The 19,256-nt window shown below is 35.0% G+C and overlaps 1 pseudogene; it reads left to right on the top strand.

The window, feature by feature from the left end:
* Positions 1-2,822: 2,822 nt before the first annotated feature.
* On the top strand, positions 2,823-15,603 carry LOC114091642 (alpha-ketoglutarate dehydrogenase component 4 pseudogene; annotated as a pseudogene).
* Positions 15,604-19,256: the final 3,653 nt, after the last annotated feature.

Below are 19,256 nucleotides of genomic sequence, written 5' to 3' on the forward strand. Positions count from 1 at the left end.
TGACTTATATGAGCTTTTCTAAATTTTGTGTGAGCTAAATCTGTAGTCTAAAAGGTGAATTTCTAATTTAGCATACAGTCACCCCTGGATGACTGTCATATAATTGTGCCTTTACATGGATTTCAAATATTGGACTGAGACTGTGAAAAAGCCTTTCAGCATCTCTGAATCAGTCTCTTCTTCATCAGAAAATGATGCATTGGATTAGATGGCTGTGCAGTTCCTTATTACTTTGGGATCTGTAATTCATATGAGATGGAAAAATTAGTTGAAGATGATTTCATTCCAGAGACTTGCCAGTTTTATTCCAGAGACTTGCTATTTAAGATCATGTTAAAATGTTGCTGGAAGATAATCCTATATAATATGCTTTGTCATACACATCATTTGGCATTGCTAGAACTTTCTTGTCCTAGTCAATTTCAACATTTCTAATGGTGATTTATCAGAATCATTGACAAATAAAGAAATAAATTAATAAATTTGCAAGGTAAGTATTATCTAATGCTATTTGAAAGTCTTTTGGAAATCTTTCCACAATTTAATTTAAAATGTATTAAAATATTTTAAACACACATGTTGAAAGCTAAAAAATATAATAAAATAAACATTTATTAACCTATCATCCAGATGTAACAATCCATTTTCCAATTTTTGCTCAACATTTTTTAGAAATAAGATACTACGGATATAGCTAACATTTCACCTGTTGTCAAATCTCCTTTGCCAGGTTCTCCAAATCTACCCAGACTTTAAATGTTCAAAATTCCAAGCATGGATTCCAAGCTAAGTAGCTTATACTGGCCTCCAGCTTGTGATCCTCTTGCTTCAGCTTCCCACATAGCTGGGATTACAGGTATGCACTACCACGCCAGACCAATTGGACTTTTCATGTGAGATGCTTTTTCCAAAAAATTTTACTTCTTGGAGCATTACAACATTTTGAAGTATTTTATTTATTTGTCTGCTTAACTGATTTTTGTTTCTTCCACTGAAATATAAGATCTGATGGTTGATGATTATGTCTATCATGTTCATTTTTATGACTACCATGAGATATCAACTCCTGAAACCTAATTAGCATTTAATAAATAAGATTTAAGGGAAACAAAATAGTCCATTGATTGCTTAAAAAAAAAAAAAAAACTTTCTTAGTCGCCAGCTCTTGACCTACTATCCCCCATGTCACTAGACCAACAGCCCTTTTCTCTGACAAAAACATTGTGAATTTTGTCTCAATTCTCCAGGAAAATTGAACAAAATTATTGGAAGAACATACAGAATATTTTATATCATATTTAAAAGGATAGAAGATTTATTTTATATTTTGGATAGATAATAGATATTTAAGTTTAAATAATATAAAAATAAATTCAAATATATATAATGGCATATTGGCAAAATATTTTAAAAATACCCAGTTCATGGAAGCAGCCTAAGTGTCCATCAACGGATGACTGGATTAAAAAATGTGGCACATATATATGCAATAAAATGCTAGGGAGTCTTTAAAAAGAAGGAAATTCTGTCATTTGTGACAACACGGATGGAACTGGAAGACATTAGGGTAAGTGAAATAAACCAGGCACAGAAAGACAACTACTGTATTATCTCACTTACATGTGGAGTCAAAAGTAGTCAGTCTCACTGAAACAGAACATAATAGTGGTTACCAGAGGTTGGGGAGTGGGGGAAGAAAGAGGACTGGGGATCGGGGAGATATTGATCACGAGGTACAAAGCTTCTGTTAGACTAGAGTAATAAGTTTTAGTGACCTGTTATGCTGCATGGTGTATATTTCAAAAATAGATTTTTAATATTGTCATCACCAAAAATAATAAATTGGTGAGATGATGTATTTAATTAGCTTGATTAAATCTCTCTGTAACTTACATATACATAGATCAAATGATCACCTGTACTCAAATAAATATATATAATTATTTTTGTCAGTTAAAATAAGTTAATAAAAAATAATAAAACAATGCAAAATGATAGTTTTTAAATAATCACATATATAAAATATATATGCACATGGAAAGGAAAGTCATGGATTCAAACAAAAATTTTTGTATTAGTTTTGTTATTATGAGATTTTTAAACTTTTCAAAATTTTCTTCCTGTTTTGCATCATCATCCTTTGCATCAAAAAGCAAGAATAAGGACAGACTTCACAAGACTTTAAAGCCTTCACAAACTTTTATAAAGTTTATCTTAAAATCCATAATTACATCTTGCTATAAGTAACAGATATTTCAGTGTTGACTGTTAGATTTATTTTGAGAAGTAATGTATCTAGAGCCATGTAATAAGAGATCATTCTTAACCAGAATTGGAGACAATATAGACATTTTAGGCAAATTAAATAGGCATTTTAAAATAAATGTTGTTGATATTTAGACTTTTATTCTTTTAATCTATTCTCAAAGTCACTACAGCAAGAGAAACAAAATAAAGCACAAGCTTTTATGCCTGGATCCTATCACTTGCAACATGAAGATAATAAATATTTATTTCTTTCAAATAAAATTTTTATTTTCTTGAGTTAGAAAGAAAATAATGGTACTTTTATTTGAAACATATCCAAAGACCATCAACCTATATTATGCAACATTATCTAAGTCAATAAACATTAGTATGTGACAGGTATGATACCACACAGTGGGCCACAGGCATGGTGATGTGTGATGCCCACCTGCATTAAAAACCACAGCAGTCAATGTATCATTGTCACGGGTACCACCAGGACCTGTGGCCCATGGCAAGGGGAGCACACAGGGTAGGAAAGTTGACTCCTCTCATAAAGAGTCTTTCTGGGGGAGATGACGTTTGTACCAGCCTATGAAGGACGACTAGAGTTTCTCCCAAAAGAACACAGGGAAAGAGCAATTGATATTGCAACCTGGATGAGCAAAGGGCATGTGAAACACAGGTTTAAAATGTTCTCATCATTCTGGACTGGAGAAGGAGGCAAAGATGAAAGAACTAGTATTTACTTTTATAGGCAGAACTGTCTTCTCCTTTAGTAAGAATCCAGTGGCTCATTTGTTTAGTAATATACATTTATAATGAGCAATGTGTCGAGATTACTGGATTTATTATAAAAATTATTCTTTGATCAAAAAATCTCAAGGTAGAGAGAGATATTAACAGAAGAGGTAATAAGATACTTGTGCTAAAATTTTTAAAAAATAGTTACATAATGAATTGTTTTTAAATTTGTGGAGTGCACAGCAATTCAGATTTCACCTGTAGAGGGGCAGAATATTGATTTTGAATTTATTTTTAAAATCTATTTTCTGCAAGTTAATTTTTACATAGGTAAGTGATTTGTTTTCCTTTTTAAATGCCTTTGTTGTCATTATGTAGACAATAAAGCTTAGTTTACAATATAAATAATTTGGATACAAAGTACCATCTGCAGATAGGAGCACCTACAGCAAATCCTCCATATCGAAATTGTAAATAAATGCTTTTTATTATGCAAACTTTCCTTATACAATATGAGAGGATCATATAAACCAATGGCCTTTTAATTTGATGTCTTGAAGTGGACAAAATAAAAGACACATGTGAGCTGAACTGCCATTAGGAAATTCACAGGACACTTCAGATATGGACATGTGATCAAAAATGTTTGTATTTTGGAAAAATAGAGAAGAAATTTCATTGCCCAAGTCCTGACCTCATTTTCATTGTGCCTATTGCACGTGGACAATCTAACATCAGAAGTTCCTCTGAGCAATCAGGTTAAATTGTGCAAAGGCAAACACCACCACATTCCTACCCAGTGTTCCCTGTTTAATTCCACAAAGAGTTTCTATTTCATGTGGTTTTAATTTTAAGCTCTGCCTCTTTGAATGCTATTTCCTTTCTTTTGGATTTCACCAAGGTCAAAGGAATCTCCAGCAAACAAAATATGCAAACGTCCAGTGGAGTCCTGGAAACCTGCCCACCCAGTGTCTAAACAGTCTAAGTCTAAAGTTAATGAGTTCATTCCGTACACTTCCAAGTCAACATCAAAATCCAAACAGTCAATAGCAATAGCATGTTTTATTAAAGATGCTAAGTGTGATGACCTCAGCTGACATGTCTCCTTTTGTTCTGGCTCCAGAGGTCATTCAAGGGGGTGATCAGTTTCTAAACTTCAATCTCTCAACAACATCTGTGTTAGTCAGCCTTGAGTCACCATGATAAAGACCAGAAATGGTCAGCTTATAAAGCAAAAAGGGTTATTTTGGCTCATTATTTTGGAGATTGCAGTCCATGATCAGGGGAACTCAAAACTTTTAGGTCTTTCTTGGTGAGGCAACACATCAAGAGAATGGGGTGGAGCAAAACCACTTACCTCATGGCTAGGACATGAAAATGAAATAGAGAAAGAGGTGGGGGTCCGGAACTCCTTCAAAAGCAAACCCTCAATGACTCAACATTTCCCAACTAGGCTCCCCTTGTTAGATTCTACCACCTCCAGGACCAAACCTTTAACCAAGCCTTTGGGGGACATTTAAGATCCAAACTATGGCAGCATCCAAACTAAAGAGACACTAATTCACCTCCCTACACAGCCCACCATTCCTGATAATAGATCTTAACATAATGATACCTTTCCAGAGTGGCAAAGGCAAAATACAACCTCTAAGATTCTCATGCCAGCCAGGTAAAACTTACACAGATTTTTATAGAGACTACAATCTCAAGAAATAATTTCTGTCTTCTATGCATGGCCCCCTCATAAGTAATCTTTTACTTTTTTTCACTCCTTAAAGGCTTATGGTGTTCAATGTCCAGAAGAACAAATATCAGGTATGACCCCTGCTTTGCAAGGCCTTCAGCAAAATTTATAAAAGTCATGCCTTGGGAAATTGAAGCATACAGTTACTAATTACCAGATAAAGAAATTATCAGGATTCAATTTTCAAAAGAGCTACCCAATTACCCACATTCTTTGCTGCCTCATTATGAGCTCATATATGTTGAATAATTATAATTTTATCACTGAATTAAAGCTGGACTTACTATTATAATTGCAATATATTAAAGAGCTTCTCTCACCATGAATTTTTAAGTAGGTTTCAAAGATACTCAGAAATCTGGTTCTTGCTTCCCTGATAGCAAATAATACATGGAATTTCATTATAAAACCTTCCATTTATATACTGCTACTTTACTTGGGTGTCTTTTTGTTGTTTTTGTTGTTGTTAAATGTTTATGAAGGTTAAATCTCAGCCGCAGGCTCCGACTCAATTACTCACTCTTTATCATTTTCTCAAAAAGTTATGGAGAAACAGCCTCCTGGAAGTTATTAAAAGTACATTTCTCAGTGTATGTTTCTGATATAGATGCTCCAGAAAACAATTCATTGTGAAAAATATTGGGCTTATTTGACTTATGAAAGCAAAATGTGTACTAATAACATGAAGAATTTTAAAAACATCAATGTTTCACTTCTATTACCTTTCAATATTTCTTAGATTTCCAAAATTAATTTATTCATCCAAGAAATATTTTTGATCACTTATGTCCCTGGCTGTCGTGACCCCTCGCCGGCAAGGGAAAAACACGACACAGGATTCTTCTTTCAGCAGTTTATTCAGGCCTTGATTCAAGTATCATCTTCTAGTGACCCCCGGCCGAGCGCCCAAGCACAGCCTAATAAAGCCTCCCGCATACCAATCCCAAGCTGCCACGTGGATCTCTCTCATAGGGTGATAAGGGATTACGTGCCAACTCTCCATAAAAGGAGTTGTTTATCACAGGCCACAGTGGAAGCCGGCGCCATCTTCTAATGGCGGCCACGGTCTATAGGAACGGCTCACCACACCTGGCATTGTGCCAAGCACAGGAGACATTAAGGAAAGCAAGAGAATTTTGTACCTTGGTAGGTCAGAGGACCCTGCTGGTGATCTGAGATATGTTTAGGAAATAGATTACCAGGACTTGTTGACTTTTGGGTAGGGAAAGAGAGAAGTCAAGGACCCTCCCTCGGGTTTTGAGAGTTGACAAGAAGGAATCTGGTCCCATTCTCAAAGGTAAGAAAACAGTGAGGAACAGATACAAGGAAGAAGGAGCAAGCTGAGCTTGAGGTACCTGCCGTGTATCAGAACATCCATATCTAATAGGCAATTGAGATCAGGTAACTTACTAGACGAGAGATACTATTTAGAAGGTGGACAAGACTGTGCAGGATGTGTAGGAAGGAGAAGAAAAAAAAACCTGTGAAATGCTAACATTGAAGGGAAAGATGGAGTGAGAGGAACCTGAAGAAGCAGTTGAGAATAAATGGCCAGAAAGAAAGAGTGAAAAAAACTCCAGAAGCACATAGAGTCACAGTTACCATAGATACTCATATTCTAAGAAAGAAGAATTGAGAGCCAAGTGAGTCAGGGATTGAAGAAATATCCACTGTAGGTAACATTAAGAAATCAGGCTTTGGGGAGGCTAGTGTCAGTGGATTAGGAAGTCAACAGAAAGTAAAGGGCCCAGTGATTGCAGATGCTTCTTCCAATACAGAGCAGCCTCCTGGAAGAAACACGGAGCAGAAGGGATGACAGAGAAGGAGGGGGTCTGGAGTTCCCTTTTTTTAAACCCTATAGGAAAGACTAGGGTTTAAAAGACTAGTTTTGTGTTAAGGGTGTCACTTGCAATGGTTTAGCCACTCCTGGCAGGGAATGTGTAGAAGAGAAGAGGTTTGAAATAAAGCATGAAAGAGCACAATGTCACTGACCAAACATAAAGAGATGCTTTCAACAATAACGTGAGTTGGTCATAAACAAATAACAGGCTTTCCACCAAATCTGGCATTACAATATCTCCATGAAGCTGTCACTTTCTGGTCAATTACTAAATTACTTATACACACAAATTAGATTTCCTTCCATAGAGGGATTTGAGGTAATTAACAGCAAAACAATAACAAAAACTACAACTATTATTACAAAACTGTGAATTAGATGTGGGGATTTGGTTAAGCAGAATGAAGGCGAAAGAAGAATAAAGCCAGGTGAGATGAACGTTTGCTAGCAACAAGTTAAATTTTGACTCTGTACTGCCTAGCATCCAAAGACAGAAACACAGAACATCACAAGGCTTCCTCTACCTAAACCAAGACAGAGAGGAATTTCTCCCATTGTCTCATGAAGGTGAAACAGGGAGGGGAAACAATGCCATCCTTACAATAGTCAACAACTGATAAAGGGACAAATTCCAGACAGCTGCTCCTGAAAATGTGCCCTAACATATCCTAAAAGGAAATTATACCCAGGGGCAAGGAACTTTTGTTCCAGGAATTCAGAACTCTAACATCTGGTTTGACAGAAGGCCTAATTTAAAATATCATAGAGGAACAGAAAAGCTGCCTGTTCTGCAAGTATTCCTTCATAAATATTATTACATTTCATTTTGCTCAGCTAACAACTTTTTTACAATAAGGAATATACACCAGAGAATTTAAGGTGATATTTTATGGAAGTACTCTTGAGTGCAACCAGGAATGCTGGCAGCCAGTCAGTCATGGAGATTTTGCCAAAAACATCTCTGCTGTTGGGCAGCGGAGATGGGGAATCCAGGAGTTGGCATGGCTAGGGTGATCTGAATCCTGGATTACCTGGGGCAGGCCTCTCTTATTCTGCCTATTGTCCTGGCATAATTATAAGTGATGCCTGGTCTACTCTAAATACATGCCTATTTGTATAACAAGTTAGAAGAACGTCCTGGTGGTCACTCTTAAAACTGTTCACTTCTGGCAAGTCATCAGTAATATACTCTAAACTCCTAGTTTGGAATCCAAAAGCTGGACTCTACTCTTTTGTCAAGTGGATATATAGAGTTGTAGGGTCCATCAGAGGTAAATAAAACAACAGTCTGAAACAAAGAATATGATGTAGAACAGATTTCTAAAAGAAGGACTCAAAACTGAGGAAGATGCAGAAACAGATAGAGTCCGTGACCAGAAGCTAGCCTCAGGGTATCAATCTAGAGTGCCTTTAGATCCTATCTGAAACAGACCAGAGGCTGAGCTTGGAGAAATGATCAAGAGGCTGAGAATGAGCCCCACAACACAATCCTATAATACTGGAGATTAAAGATACTCGTATCTGGGAATTTGAGTAAAGACAACTAGGAAATACACATCAAATATCTTTAAAATGTTCAAACTATTTGACTTCATAAAGCTTCATCTAAGAAATGAATCTATAGCAATGTTATGCTCTCAAAATTATATGCATGGATTTTCATCAAAGAATTATTTACAGTAACAAAAAATGTAAACAAAGTAATTTTCCAGCTACATGAAATTTTAAATTAATTATGATGCATACAAATGATTGAATTAAATGATTAGAGAATTTAGAATCATTTATAAACAAAATATATCTCACTCTTTTATTTATTTTTTCATTGTATACAGTTGCAGCACAACTTTTCATTTCTCTGTGTACACGATCTAGTGTCACACCATATGTGCAGTCATATTACTCTTTTATTATTTGCTTCAACAGACATAAAATCATTTTAATTGCTATACAAGTATCTAAATGCCTATTCTCAATTTCTGTACTGATATTTATGAAAAGTAATAACAGATAGTTTTTGGTTGGCCAAAGTTTCAAGCCCATGTTTCTGAGTGGTACTGAGCTAAAGTAGATGAGCATACAACCTCCCAATCATTCTGCCTATCTCAGGTTTTTTATTTTCCCTTCTATCCAGTTCATTCTTCACTCTATTTTCCTTCCCTCTTGTGGAAAGAATGCATAACATGAGATCTACCCTCGAACAAATTTTTAAAGATTTGGAAAAAACATTTTTAATTATAGGCACAATGTGGTTCAGAAGATATCTAGAATTTCTCCATCTTACATAGCAAATTGTTCAGTGGTTACATTGAACATCATTCCCCCCTTCTTCTAGTCCCTGGAAACCAACATTTTACCTCTGCTTCTTTAAGTTTGACAACTTTAGATACTTTTTAAAGTAGACCTTTAAAAAGTATCTAAAATTGTTCATCCTAACAAACTCAGAAAAGCATAGAAATCAATTTTAGTTCATGATTAGACAGAGTCATACATTACATTTTCTTGTAATGCCTTGGTCCTGCTTTGGTATCAGGGTAATTCCATAAAAATGAATTTAAAAGTGTTCCCCCTTCTTCATTTTTTGGGGAGGGAAGAGTATGAGGATGATTGGTGTTGATTCTTCTTTAAATGTCTGACATAACTTACCAGAGTCATCATATCATAGGCTTTTTTTTTTATTTTGTCCTGTGGCTAGCTAATTTCCCTTAGAATAATGTCCTCCATGTTCATTCATGTCATCACATGCAGAAGAATTTCTTTTTATTAAGTCTGAATTATACTCCATTGTATGACTATACCACATTCTCTTCATCTGTTCATCCATTGATAGATATCATCTTTTTTTATCAATATAGTATTCAGTATAAAAGTCTTTGACCTTCTTAGTTAAGTTTATTCATAAGTGTTTTGTTTTGTTTTATATTATTCCAAATGGGGTTATATTTGAATATAACTATTCAAATTTCCTATTTGAATAGTTCATTGTTAATGTTTGGAAATGCAATTAATTTTTCTATGTTGATTTTGTATCCTGCAAGTTTACTCAATATGTTCTAACAGTTTTGGGTGGAATTTAGGGATTTCTACATATAAGTTCATATTATATGCCAGCAGGGGTTGTTGTACTTCTTCCTCTCCAATTCTGATGCCTTCTGTTTCTTTGTCTTGCTTACCTGCTCTGGCTAGGACTTGTTGAATAGATTTGCTATGATGAATAGAAATTGGCAAGGGTGGACATCATTACTTTATTCCTAGTTGAGAGAAAACCATTTTTTTCCCTCATTGGGCATGGTGTAAGAAAACTGTAGGCTTTATATATGTGAACTTTGCTATATGAGATAAATTCTTTCTATACCTAATTGGTTGAAAGCTTTTATCATGCAAGGGTGATGAATTCTGTCAAATACTTTTCTATATTTTTTTGAGATGATCACTTAGTTTTTATAGTTTTTTCTGTCCACATATCACATTCATTGAATTGCACTTGTTGAACCATCCTTGCATTTCAGGGATAAATCTCACTTGATCATTATGTATGATGCTTTTAATGTGCTGGTTTGATTTTTGTTGAGGATTGTTGTATCTGTGTTTGTCAAGAATATTAGCTTAAAGCATTCTTTTCTTGTAATGCCTTGGTCCTGCTTTGGTATCAGGGTAATTCTATAAAAATGAATTCAAAAGTGCTCCCCATTCTTCATTTTTTGGGGGGAGGGAAGAGTATGAGGATGATTGGTGTTGATTCTTCTTTAAATGTCTGACACAACTCACCAGAGTCATCATATCATAGGCTTTTTTTTTTTTTTTTTGGTTGGGAGATTTTGATTCCTCATTTAAACTCCCTCTTTGTTATTAGTCTGTTCAGATTTTCTGATTTCTTAAGATTCAGTCATTATAGACTCCATATGTCTAGGAACTTACCCATCTCTTCTAGGTTATGCAGTTTTTTTGGTGTACAATTTTTCACAGTAAAATGCATTATATTTTTGTATATTGTAATGTCTCCTCTTTCATTTTTGATTTTATTTATTTGAGTCTTCTCTCTTTTTCTCTATCTAGCTAAGGGCTTATCAGTTTTATTTATCTTTTAAAAGCTAACTCTTAATTTCACTGATTTTTTTCTATCATTTTTTTCTATTTTCTATTTTATTTATTTCTGCTTTTGTGTTCATTACTTTTTTTCTTCTTGCTAAATCTTATGGTTTAGTTTGTTCCTTTTTCTTGTGCCTTGAGATGCAAAGTTAGACTAAGATTTTTCTTAATGTAGGTATTTATTGCTATAACTATCTCCCTTAGACTTGCCCTGACATTTAGTGATTCAGTAGGGCTTTAATAACTACAGATATTAGTGCATCATCAGGACCAGATTTACAAGTCAGCAAATTTCTGTGGCAATTTAGCACTTGGAAGACTGTTATTGCCAACAAAATTTTAGGATTATGATTCCCTTAGAACACTTTAGAAATAATGATACTTTATATTTATGAGTGGAATTGGCTTATATGGTATTCCACTATTTACATACTGTGCTAACTGACATTTTTTATGTTTTGGGATTATGATAAGAATTGGTAATACTAATATGAGCTTGCAGCAAGATTCTTAAGCACTTTATTGCCAAGAACAAAAATTAAGTAATGCTTGATGTTGTTTATTTGAAACATAATTTATTATATTTTTATTCTCCAAAAACATACACATAATTCATGCAGTAGATGAACATAAAGATTTACTTAAATTTTGAGATTCTATGAATTTAATTTTGACATATAATAAATTTCTTTTGACTAGAATATGCAGAATGATTGAAAGAAATATTTTTGTGTAAAAATCAATTTTTATTGAATAGACATGTTTGCTCAATTCCATAATACATAGGTATTTGCAGAATGTTTTGAGATTTTGTTTTTAAAATTTCAGAGATACTTCAAATAGATTAATTCATAATCAAGTTATTTCTCCAAAGTAGTTTAAAGGGTGTGCCAGGGAGACTTTGCTCACACACTGTCTTAATTAGTCTAAAGAATTAACATGACTTTATTTTTAGAAATTTTATAATTGATGTTTTATAAAACACTAAATTTCTTTATTGTTTAATTCCATTTTCGTTCAATATGTAGTCATTCAAAGATGAAATCATCACAACTGATACAGTAGACATATTTAGCAAAGTTAGTACTTTTTTGGTTGATTTAGGGAAGGTTTTGTGTTTGAGAACATGTTTGTTTATGTCTTATTACCATCTCATATGCCTAAATGTTCTTTAGCTTGCAAAACTGCAATGGAAAGTAATTCACATTTAATTACATTTCAACTAGTCATTCTTTTGCCATAGGAATCCATGAAATTAGCATTAAACCAAAGTGATTTGATATGAGTCTAGAAATACAAAAAGAACATTTTATGAAATTACCAGAATTATGGAATTAGCGTTTAGTTCTGGAACCCAATACTTAAAACAATTGAATTAGATTACTTTTGCCATAGCATTGGAATTTAAAAAATAATATTGTAGACTTTTCCTATTCTACTATAAGACCACCATAAAACATCTGAACAAAAAAATAAAAGTTTAGCAAATCACTTTTGCATTTTACCTGTGAAATGTAAAGGCTCTAAAATATTAAAAACATCAATATTTTCTAAGCTGTGGGATCAAATACTCAGTTGATCCTCTTCAATATTTATCTAGATGGTTTGGTGTCCCCATTGCAGGATTACCACCTTACCTAGAAGCTAAGTCTATAGCATAAAATATTGGTATGTGACCCATTCCCATTTCTGAACACAAGGAAATTGTAACTCATTTTGAGTCAGAAGAATTAAATGTTAACATCATTTTAACAAATCAGTTTCAAAATATTCCTAGGTCAATATTCTGTCAACCTAAACCTGTATATGTCTGCCTTTGTGAAAAAAACAAATATCACATCAATAAATGGTTAAGGATAATGATATAAGAACATATTAGGCTCCAAGATTTATAGCAATTAGAATAGAAGAAATAAAATGAGGAAATAACAATCATGTGATCACTCTCTACCACTGACCAGGTTAATTTAGGATAATAGAACATTATGTGTGCTGGGAATAAAATGGTAAACTATCGCATGAATTAATGAAATTGTGAATTTGCCAAAAAACTGAGGAACAAAACTCTGAAAGGCTGCAGCCAGAACATCAGGGCGGTAATTACTTGTGACTTCATCCTGTAGCACTTGAGGGGATGAGCAAGGCAGAGTCACTGAGAAGGATAAGAAGTCTTCACATCTGGCTTCCATGACTGGTAAGAATGAACTTATGGAGAGATCTATGATGCAACCATGTCTGGCAGTCACAGCCGTGAAGTGGGGCTTGTGGGAAGACAACATAGCCTTCATGTCTGACCACATGTCCTCCCAAGAACAATGGCTTTTGCTTTATTTCCAATTTCCAAATCTTCCAGTGATTCTCCCCACTAGCAAACTCTATGAAAGAACCATACAGGAAAATTCTGAGAAATATATCACCAGTCTTAGCTGGTTGGGTCAATTCAACACCCGTAAATATCACTTTATCTACTTTTTATTTTTAAACATGTATCTAATGTATGTCAAACATCTTTTACTAAATTAAAGGTATGAGGACATCCACAAGGGATGAAACACAAAGCCCCACAACATTTTATGCATCTCTAAGTGATACTTACTTGTTTTCTAGAGCCCTTCTTCTCCTCTTTTGATACCATGTAGCTTTGTACTAAGATACAGAGTTTATATTATTAATATACATTACATTATATTATATGGGAATTGAGCAGAGGAGAAGACTGATTAATATACACAAATATATTCATATCAAAGCAAGTGGAAAATACATGTGACTTCTATAGTCCTTGTTTGTGCAACAGTTCACATGGCTGTAATTGATATTAATAGTATATATTTTTATTACTATTCTAAATTCACTTTAGTGTCCTTGACTTCTTCATTTAGTCCTGATTCTTTGTCTGATGTGAAAGTCCATATCTTTGTCCCTGAAGGATTTATATCACCAACAGTTCTGTCTGGACTGTTGTACCACAGAATATGGGAATCTGAGAAGCATGAGTTCCAGACATTTTCATTGCTGGTCAGGACAGTTTCCCTTTGATAATCAGGACTGATCATCCCAACCACAATACGACTATTTTCATGCTGTTTCAGTGGCACAAAGATCCCTTAGTAACCAGGTGGCAGTCTCAACATCAAGTTCAGTGATACCATTATTGTGTCCCCTGGTAGAAGAATTTCTCCTTTTATGAACTAACATTTTTTTTATTTTTTTTTTAAATTTTCAGTTGTAGTTGGACACATTACCTTTATTTTACTTATTTATTTTTATGTGGTGCTAAAGATTGAACCCAGGGCTTTGCACATACTAAGTGAGCACTCTACAACCCCAGCCCCTTATGAACTAACATTTCTAAGCAAGTGGTAATATAAGAACCAGAAATAGATTTGGGGGTGGGTCGATAAAACAAATAGCTAGAGGTGTTCTTGCTATCCTCTCCATTTAGTCCTATTTGATTATTAACGATTCACTTTGACAATTCCTACAAGCCTTAAATTGAAAATCAATTTGCATAGAGGGGCCTCACAGCCTAAGGGACCTGAAGCAGCACTTGCTTGATTCAGCTTAGCTCCCTCCTATATTACACGTCACTGAGGGTATGTCATGTCCTGGACAGTAAAGGGTGTATTTTCTATTGGCTCTCTTGCTCCACCATCCTTTCTCTTTCTTTTAGTTTTAAATGTTAAAATGTGAAACTAATGCAGTAAAATAACAGCAAGCAAACCATTAATTAGATCCCCAAATTCCTACAGTCTAGCACTAGCTTTAGAGAAAATTCCCTAAAACAACAGTAGCCGTACATCACTCTATAATCATAATCTTTACATACTTATTATGAATTAATAAGAAACCGTTGCCTGAAAATTCATGTAAATGGGCTTCAGGGGACATCAGTAAATAAGAAGGAACTAAGAGAGCAATAGTCATAGCACAATAATCTAATCTCCTTCACATTTTAATCCAATCATCAATGAGAAAAGTTTAGGTAATTAGAGGAAAACACTTTCTAAATAAAAAGATCCAAGACGCTGGATGCATTGCTGAAAGAGAGGCTTGATGAGACCTGTCTATGTTTGCTAAAGAGCAGTCCTGTGTTTAGAGAGAGAGATGAACCAGGAGATTCAAAGAGTCCTTATGATTTCTAGATTTTTTTTTCGTGTTGTTTCTCATTTATAGAAAGAAAATGTTGTCCAGAGTATCTAGAAATACAATATGAACATGTAGCAGAATGAAGTGAAATCATTATCTCGTGCTCATGCTGGGGGGTGGGAGGGTGCAGGGAGGAAGATCTCTGGCTCATGAATGTTTTGCAAGGCACTTTCTCCCAAGTAGCCCTCTCTCTCCACCCCTCAAAGCACTACAAGGTAAGAATCATTAACTCCACGTTCCATGAGTGTCTATTCAAGTCACATAACCAAAAGAGAAAGAAGAGGGCTCAGAGAACATGTATTGATAGCTCAATAATAAAATCTCTTGTCATTTCTATTAATAAAAGCTCTTATGAATGAACTGTATTCCATACTTTTTAATCAATATCAACATAATCTGACAAATGAACAACAGTTTAAGCCTGAAGCTTAAACAAAGACATTTGTGATTGACAAAAGAAACCTTTGCATCTTCTCAGAGATCCTGGTGGCAGCAGGATGGCATCTGCCAGCTGGTCATTCAGGTAGTCAAGCCATAAACTCCATTCCCAAGGTTCCTGACAGAAGAGACAGTCCCAAGCCCCACGTGCCCACAGCCTTCAGATCAACAGGACTATTTCTCACTGGTCTGCAATTTCACAGAATTCGAAGGGAAGTAAACCACCAGATTTGTTAATGCCTCACAGTCTAGCACACACTATAGAAATAATAAAAACCTGCCTTAGACATACAGAAGGAAACTTGTGTCTCAAGAAGAAATTGGATTTATCCAACGTGGAGGTCCAGAGTAATCCCTGGCTGTGGGACTGCTATTTGTCATCAGACAAGAGAATTATATTTACAATAAAGGACATTAAAAATGGCAAACATTTGTACATTAAACAACTTTAATTAATAATATTCTGTAAAATAATGACATGGAAAATATAGATATTTTTTAGATTGGAACACTGCATTTTCCTAATTTATATTTTTGTTGGCTTTTCCACAATCTTACTGAATTGCTTGTATACTTTATGCCTAATAAAGTATACATTTTTTAAAAAAAAATCTACAAAAATAATCGTGACAGTTTAACTTTCTCAATTTTGCCAGTGATGCAGAGGCATTGAGATATTGAGAAAGAGCTTGTGCTTTGGAAGACTTAGAATCCTCTGACAGGCATGAGCTATATTGCTCGAAGAAAGTTCTTTAACCTCTGTGGTGAGCCCCTGCTTCTTCTATATAAAAATAGAAAAAAATAACATGAAGCCTGGAGAAGTGTTTTTGAGTAGAAATTTCCGAATATACTATGTTTTTCTTTCTTTCCTTTTTTTAAATCTGCCTTTATTTGTCTATCCTTTACCTAAATCAGCAGCTTCAGCTTTTATTAAGACAAAGTGCAAGTCATCTTGTAATAGCATCAAATTTATAGCACAATTATAAATTGTAGGACAATGAAGTAGAGACAATTCATTCAGGTCCTATGAACAAAATGTAAACAAATGCTTTGAATTCATCAGGAGAATCTGAAAAATAAAGGGTATCCTTTTGCTAAAGTGACTTTCCAATAGAAATATGATGGTAGCTTCACCTCATATGTAATTTTTAAGTTGTTCAGTAGCCACATTTGAAAAAGTAAAAAAGAAACTAGTAAAATTAATTTTAATAATGAAATTTAAACCCAATGTATCCAAATATCATAATTTTAAATTGCCATCAATATAATTATTGAGATGTTTTCCCTCTTTGTTTCATGCTATGTTTTTGAAACCTGTGGTATATTTCACATCTATAGCACTTCTCAGTTTTAGCTACATTTCAGGAATTCAGCAGCCCCTGGGTGCAGTGGCTCCCACATTGAATGGAACAACTTAGATGTCAGTCTTCTGGACAGTGATCAATAAACAAAACAGATGCCACTGGAAGGAACCAACCCACTGTTCTGGAGGAAACAACAGGTTGCTGAGAGTTGCTCCTGCCCAGATCCTACTTAAACCCCAGGTCTCCCCCAAAGTCCTGAGACCAAAAGCCATTTGGACAGTTTCTGACCTGCTCAGGACCTTCTTAGTGAATTTTAGAGGTTTTGGTCATTGACCTGTAACATAAATAAACAAAAATAGTCTTGAAAGCAATAGGATATACGGCCAAACTCCCAAAGTTCTGGTGGGAACAAAGGGATTTTGAGAATATCCTCAGAGTTGCAAATGCATTTTATGGTCCAGCTGTGGGATCTTATCACCTTGAGTCTGCAGGGAACACCCTGGTCAGTAATGTAGCCTGGCTTTGAAAATAAAGAGTCATTTGGGCAATTTATTGTCTTTCATTTGTTTGCAAAAAAATCAATGAAGTCTCATTAAGGAAAGGAAGGAGTTGGTCTCTCCTCTAGTACCTTTTATCTTTGTTGCTGTTTGAACAGGTGCAAAGGCCAGTATTATCTGGTATATTTATAGGATTTTTAGACCGGGAACAAAGCGTTACAAATTTGGTCATCAAACTCTTTAAATCTAGCTAATAAAGAGGGAAAAGCTTGAATTCTGAAGCAGTTAAAAAGCACATTTTCTTCGCACCTCCGGAAGATTTTACAATATTTGACACCTGACATTCCCACTGTGGGTAACGCAGGATGGTCCCTGATAGCAGCTCACATGAACTTTTGCTACAGGCTTCAAACTTGCTCTGGGGACTCCAATTTTGCTCCCCACCACCAGGTTTCCCCACCAACCCCCAGTTGTCATCTACACCATAGTTGCTCTTAAAGACCTTTCTCTGATCATGTCATCTCCAGGACTTTAGGTGCTATACTCCAGGTATGTGCCCTTTACTCATTTAAATCCTCTCAACTCTTTGAAGTAGTGACTCTTACTTTATTGATTTTGCTATTGCAAGAACTAACATATAGGTAATATCCAAGAGCAGATAATGTGTAGAACTTAGATTTGGACCTCAGAAGGCTGAATATTACTGCATAAGCAGGAAGTTGTCTCAAAAATACAGTGGCTCTTTCATTATGTATATCAAAATGTCATGGTAGAAACTTTCAATATATATATATAATAAAAAAGAAATTGAGGGTTTTTACAAACTTGTATGGCATTTTAGCTGAATACTTTTATGTCTGCTGAATCAAATAATAAAAATGGTAGGCTTGTAAAAAACCATCCAGTGGCACCTCATTCTCTCATAAATCTTGTTCCAACATTTTTATCAAGACCTTCCATCAACCAGCTCTTCAAATTGCACAAACCCATGCTCTTATTTCATGCCATTTTCTATATGAAATGCCAGATCTTTGAAATTTAAACCATTTTTAAGATCCACCGTAAGTCTCCATTTTTCCCAGCTGGAACTAGCCTTTCTTTGGGGCCTTCAGAGAATCACTTTATGATATTATAAATCACTGGCGACACTCTGCCCCTTGGCATAGGTTTTCCAAACCTCACTTATCTTCATGAATGGTAAGTCCCTTGAGGCCTAGAGGTGGGAAGCGCCATGCAGTGACAGTGGTGGACCATAGACTAGAGTGGAAACCAGAGCCCCACTCCTCTCTAGCTGTTGGACCTTGAGCTGGGCAACAGTCTTCCCTGGTCCTGTTTCTTCCTCTGTGTTCAGAAAGGGTGATATTGATACCTATAGGGCATACTTCCCAGGGTGGTTGAAAACATTACAATGAGTAATAAATATTATAATAGTAATGAGTAATAAATAATAATAAATATTAGTTAGCTGCTAGTGCCTTACAAGGTAAGAAGCTTCAACATCCACATTGGTATTTCCTGTGGGTTAGCACTAGGTCTCACACCGATAGGCAGATCTACTTTTGTTGTTGTTATTGTTTTTTACTAGGGACTGAGCCCAGGGTGCTTATGCACTGAGCCACATCCCTAGCCCTTTTTAATTTTTATTTTGACGAAGGATCTCACTAAGTTGCTGAAACTGGCTCTAAATTATTGATTCTTCTGCCTCAGCCCCCTGGCCACTGCTGGGATTATAGGCATGTACCATAGTGCCCATATCAGGCCTATTTCTTGAGTTGACACATTTATCCTTAAATTACAAAACAAACAAAACCAAGAAAAATTTTCTTAATGATGTTTTAATTTGATAGATTCACAATTTTATTTTAAAATAATCTAATTATTTCTTGGGAAATTCCTATCTTTTTCACACAGCTGTTTGTTTTGTATATGTTTCCAGAAAAATAATTATATTTCAGGTCAGGATGAAATACAGAGAAAATAATTTTTATCAATGAGAATATACAATACCAATTAATTATTAATCAGAATAGTCTTAATTATTACAAACATCAGAGTCGCTGTCACCTGCCCATCTACATCTGAACCCAGCCCTGCCACACCTACGACATCTGGGTTTCTTCTTTCAGCTGTGATCCCTATGTTTGCTGGTTTTCCTTATGTGTCCTCATTAATAGTGAGCTTATATAAGGTATTTTGGAGCTAAA

Source organism: Marmota flaviventris, chromosome 3 (assembly GCF_047511675.1).
Source record: "Marmota flaviventris isolate mMarFla1 chromosome 3, mMarFla1.hap1, whole genome shotgun sequence".
NCBI classification, from domain to species: Eukaryota; Metazoa; Chordata; class Mammalia; order Rodentia; family Sciuridae; genus Marmota; species Marmota flaviventris.